Here is a 5,267-nt window from a genome sequence, read left to right as displayed (position 1 = left end):
CTAACAATGGTGGAAGGGTGAAAGGGTGCGTACAATCCATGGACTCAACATTAATCAAAAGAACTCATATACTTATTGCAAAATTTTAGAAGTCATCAAAAATCAAAGCACTATGCGCATGCTCCTAAGGGGATAGATTGGTAGGAAAAGACCATCGCTCGTCCCCGACCGCCATTCATAAGGAAGACAATCAATAAATAAAATAGTGCTCCAACTTCATCACAAAGCGGTTCACCATACATGCATGCTACGGGAATCACAAACTTCAACACAAGCATTCTTTAAATTCATAATCACCCAACTAGCATAACTTTAATATTACTACTTCCATATCTCAAAACAATTATCAAGTATCAAGTTGATCATAGCCTCCAATTCACTTTCTATGATAGTTTTTATTATACCCAACTTGGATGCTCATCATTCTAGGACCAACTTTGTGACAATAGAAAATACCATGCTGTTCTAAAATACTCTCAAAATAATATAAGTGAAGCATGAGAGACTAGCAATTTCTTCAAAATTAAGACACCACCATGCTCTAAAAGATATAAGTGAAGCACTAGAGCAAAAACTATCAAGCTCAAAAGATATAAGTGAAGAACATAGAGTATTCTAGCAAATTCTAATCAAATAGGCTTCTCCCAAAAGGTGTGTACAGCAAGGATGATTGTGGTAAACTAACAAGCAAAGACTAATATAATACATGACGCTCCAAGCAAAACACATATCATGTGGCGAATAAAAATATAGCTCCAAGTAAAGTTACCAATGAACGAAGACGAAAGAGGGGATGCCTTCCCGGGGCATCCCCAAGCTTAGGCTTTTGGATATTCTTGAATATCTTGGGGTGCCATGGGCATCCCCAAGCTTAGGCTCTTGCCACCCTTTATTCCATAGTCCATAAAAGCTTTACCCAAAACTTGAAAACTTCACAACACAAAACTCAACAGGAAACCTTATAAGCTCCGTTGGTGAAAGAAAACAAAACCACCACATAAGGTACTGCAATGAACTCATTCTTTATTTATTTTGGTGTTAAACCTACTGTATTCCAACTTCTTTATGGTTTATAAACTAATTTACTAGCCATAGATGCATTGAAATAAGCAAACAACACACGAAAAACAGAATCTGTCAAAAACAGAACAGTCTGTAGCAATCTGTAACTAACGCAAACTTCTGGAACTCTAAAAATCCTACCAAAATAGGAAGTCCTGGAAAATTTGTCTATTGAACAGCAACAAAAAGAATCAACGCAAAGGTTCTACTTGGCACAAACACTAACTAAAAGATAAAAACACATCTAAACAGAGAGTAGATGCAATATTTATTAAATAACAGCAAGGAAAAATATTGGGTTGTCTCCCAACAAGCGCTTTTCTTTAAAGCCTTTTTAGCTAGGCATTGAGATTTCAATGATGCTCACATAAAAGACAAGAATTGAAGCATAAAAAGAGCATCATAAAACATGTGACAAACACACTTAAGTCTAACATACTTTCTATGCATAGGCATATTATAAGCAAACAAATTTGCAAGGCAAGAAAAATCTAGCATATGCAAGGAAGAAGAAAGAGACGATAGCAATCTCAACATGACAAGAGGTAATTTAATAAGATAAAAATTTCTACGACCATATTTTCCTCTCTCATAATAATTACATGTACGATCATAGGCAAATTCAACAAAATAGCTATCACAAAACATATTCTCAACATGATCCATATGCATGCAAAGTTGACACTCTTCCAAGATAGTGGGATTAACATTAACTAAAGTCATAACCTTTCCGAACCCACTTCTATCAAAAAATCATAAGATTGAACATACTCCAAATATGTGGGATCTAAAGTTGACACTCTTCCAAACCCACTTTCAATATTATTGCAAACACTATTATCAATCTCATATTCATCATGGGGCTTAAATAAATTTTCAAGGTTATAAGAAGAATCACCCCAATCATGATCATTGAAACAAGTAGTAGACATAGCCAAACTAGCATCCCCAAGCTTAGGGTTTTGCATATTATTAGCACAATTTACATCAAGAGAATTTATAGGAAAATCATTGCAATCATGCTTTCTATTAAAGGAGTTATCGTAAATCTCTTCATAAATTTCTTCATCATAATTTTCAGATTCACAAATTTCAAGCAAAACTTCATAAAGATAATCTAGTGCACAAAACTCACTAGCAATTGGTTCAACATAATTGGATATCTTAAAGAGATTAGCAAGCAGATGAGGATCCATAGATCATAGGTTCTCTGTTTAGCAATAAACAAGCATCTACTCCAACCAAACAAGCAAACGAAAGGGAAAGCAAAAGAGAGGAGAAGAAGATTGGGAAAGAGAGGGCAAATGAAACGGCAAGGGTGAAGTGGGGGAGAGGAAAACGAGAGGCAAATAATGTAAATGCGAGGGAGATGGGTTGGTTTTCCCCGAAGAGGAGAGGGTGATGCAGCAAAGTGTAGCGTAAGTATTTCCCTCAGTTTTGAGAACCAAGGTATCAATCCAGTAGGAGGCTCCTCAAAAGTCCCACGCACCTACACAAACAAACTGAGAACTCGCAACCAACGCAATAAAGGGGTTGTCAATCCCTTCACGGCCACTTACGAAAGTGAGATCTAATAAAGATAGAATGACAAGATAAATATTTTTTTGGTATTTTATAATATAGATGCAAAAATTAAAGATGCAAATAAAGATAGCTTGAAAGCAACTATGATAAGAGATAGACCCGGGGGCCATAGGTTTCACTAGAGGCTTCTCTCGAGATAGCATAAGTATTACGGTGGGTGAACAAATTACTATCGAGCAATTGATAGAAAAGCGCATAGTTGTGAGATTATCTAGGCATGATCATGTATATATGCATCACGTCCAAAACAAGTAGACCGACTCCTGCCTGCATCTACTACTATTACTCCACACATCGACCGACTCCTGCATGCATCTAGAGTATCAAGTTCATAAGAACAGAGCAACGCCTTAAGCAAGATGACATGATGTAGAGGGATAAACACATACAATATGATATAAACCCCATCTTGTTATCCTCGATGGCAACAATACAATACGTGTCTTGCAACCCTTTCTGTCACTGGGTAAGAACACCGCAAGATTGAACCCAAAGCTAAACACTTCTCCCATGGCAAGAAAGATCAATCTAGTAGGCCAAACCAAACTGATAATTCGAAGAGACTTGCAAAGATAAATAAATCATACATAAAAGAATTCAGAGAAGATTCCATTATTATTCAAAGATAAACTTGATCATAAACCCACAATTCATCGGATCTCGACAAACACACCGCAAAAAGAGATTACATCAAATAGATCTCCACAAGAGAGGGGGAGAACATTGTATTGAGATCCAAAAAGAGAGAAGAAGCCATCTAGCTAATAACTATGGACCTGTAGGTCTGTGGTAAACTACTCACAACTCATCGGAGGGGCTATGGTGTTGATGTAGAAGCCCTCCATGGTCGATTCCCCCTCTGGCAGAGTGCCGGCGAAGGCTCCAAGATGGGATCTCGCGGATGCAGAAGGTTACGGCGGTGGAAATTGTGTTTCGTGGTGCTCCTGGATGTTTTCGGGGTCCGTAGGTATATATAGGAGGAAGAAGTACGTCGGTGGCCGCCCGAGGGGCCCACGAGACAGGGGGCGTGCCCTACAGGCGGGGCGCGCCCTCCTATCTCGTGGGGCCCTCGGAGGCTTCTTGACTTGCACTCCAAGCTCTCTGGATCAGATTTGTTCCAAAAATAACGCTGCCGAAGGTTTCATTCCGTTTGGACTCCGTTTGATATTCCTTTTCTTCGGAATACTGAAATTGGCAAAAAAACAGCAATACAGGCTCGGCCTCCGGTTAGTCCCAAAAATGATATAAATATGTAAAATAAAGCCCATAAACATCCAAAAGGGGTAATATAATAGCATGGAACAATCAAAAATTATAGATACGTTGGAGATGTATCACACCCCACCTATATATGTGGGAGGGGGCGCCTAGCACACCCAGACAATTGTCAAGCCATGTGCAGCACCCCCCTACACCCATTTACTCCCCCAGTCATATTTCCGTAGTGCTTATACAAAGCCCTGTGGAGACCACTTCACCGTCACCATGCCGTCGTGCTGACAGAACTCATCTACTACCTCGAAGTCTTGCTGGATCAAGAAGGCGAGGGACATCACCGAGCTGAACGTCTGCACAACTTGGAGGTGTCGTACGTTCGATACTCGATCGGTGGATCGTGAACAAAGTTCGACTACATCAACCGCGTTGTGAAACGATTCCGCTTACGGTCTACGAAGGTACGTAGACCCACTCTCCCCCTCGTTGTTATGCATCTCCATGAATAGATCATTGTGTGTGCATAGAATTTTTTTATTTTCCATGCAATGATTCCCGACAATGACACCATCACAATACTACACCCCGGCGACATGGGTGCCAGCACATGCCGCTGGCTCCCCCCATGTGCTTGTGCCATTATATTGGTATAGGATACATCATGAATCTACCCCACATATATAATAGCCCTAGCATACAAGTGTCATGTTAGGACATGACTAAATATTCTATCTATACACCATACAACTTAGGGTCCAACTGTAACCTACCTTGTACAAATATTCGACACAACTGTAACACCTCTGATATGCAAATTCATACCTCCAATAGTAAACACTGAATCTCAACAGCAAAGACCAAAAACATGCTTCTTTGTTCCAGGTATAAATATGTGTAATTCTTAATTGATGCGATAGATAGTATCTTCTCATCCAGTTATAGAAGAACTTGTAATTATAAGAAAATATGACTACATTCCATCAAACTCAAAAGTCCTGTGACGCGAAGATAACAGGAAGAGCATCAAATTCTAAAAAGAAAACTTTTCTCGACATTTTTGAAAAAACTTAATATTTTTCTAACAGCAAATGTGTATTTGTGAGTTGTACACTACATGGAATATGATGCTAGGTTGAGCATCAACATGAACATTATCACTAGGTTCATGTTCATCGCCAGATTGTGTTTCAGCATCAGAAATAGAAATATCATTGGGATTCTCAGGTGTGTCTCCAATAGGTTCACTAGAAGCATGCAAAGTCCTATCATTTTTCCTTTTCTACTTTTTAGAAGGACTAGGTGCATCAACATTATTTCTCTGAGAATCTTGCTCAATTCTCTTAGGGTGTCCCTCAGGATACAAAGTTTCCTGAGTCATTTTACCACCTCTAGTCATAACTCTAACA

The sequence above is a fragment of the Triticum dicoccoides genome, chromosome 6B, assembly GCF_002162155.2.
Source record: "Triticum dicoccoides isolate Atlit2015 ecotype Zavitan chromosome 6B, WEW_v2.0, whole genome shotgun sequence".
Lineage (NCBI taxonomy): Eukaryota > Viridiplantae > Streptophyta > Magnoliopsida > Poales > Poaceae > Triticum > Triticum dicoccoides.
The sequence above is the reverse complement of the archived record's forward strand: the minus strand, read 5'-3'. Positions refer to the sequence as shown.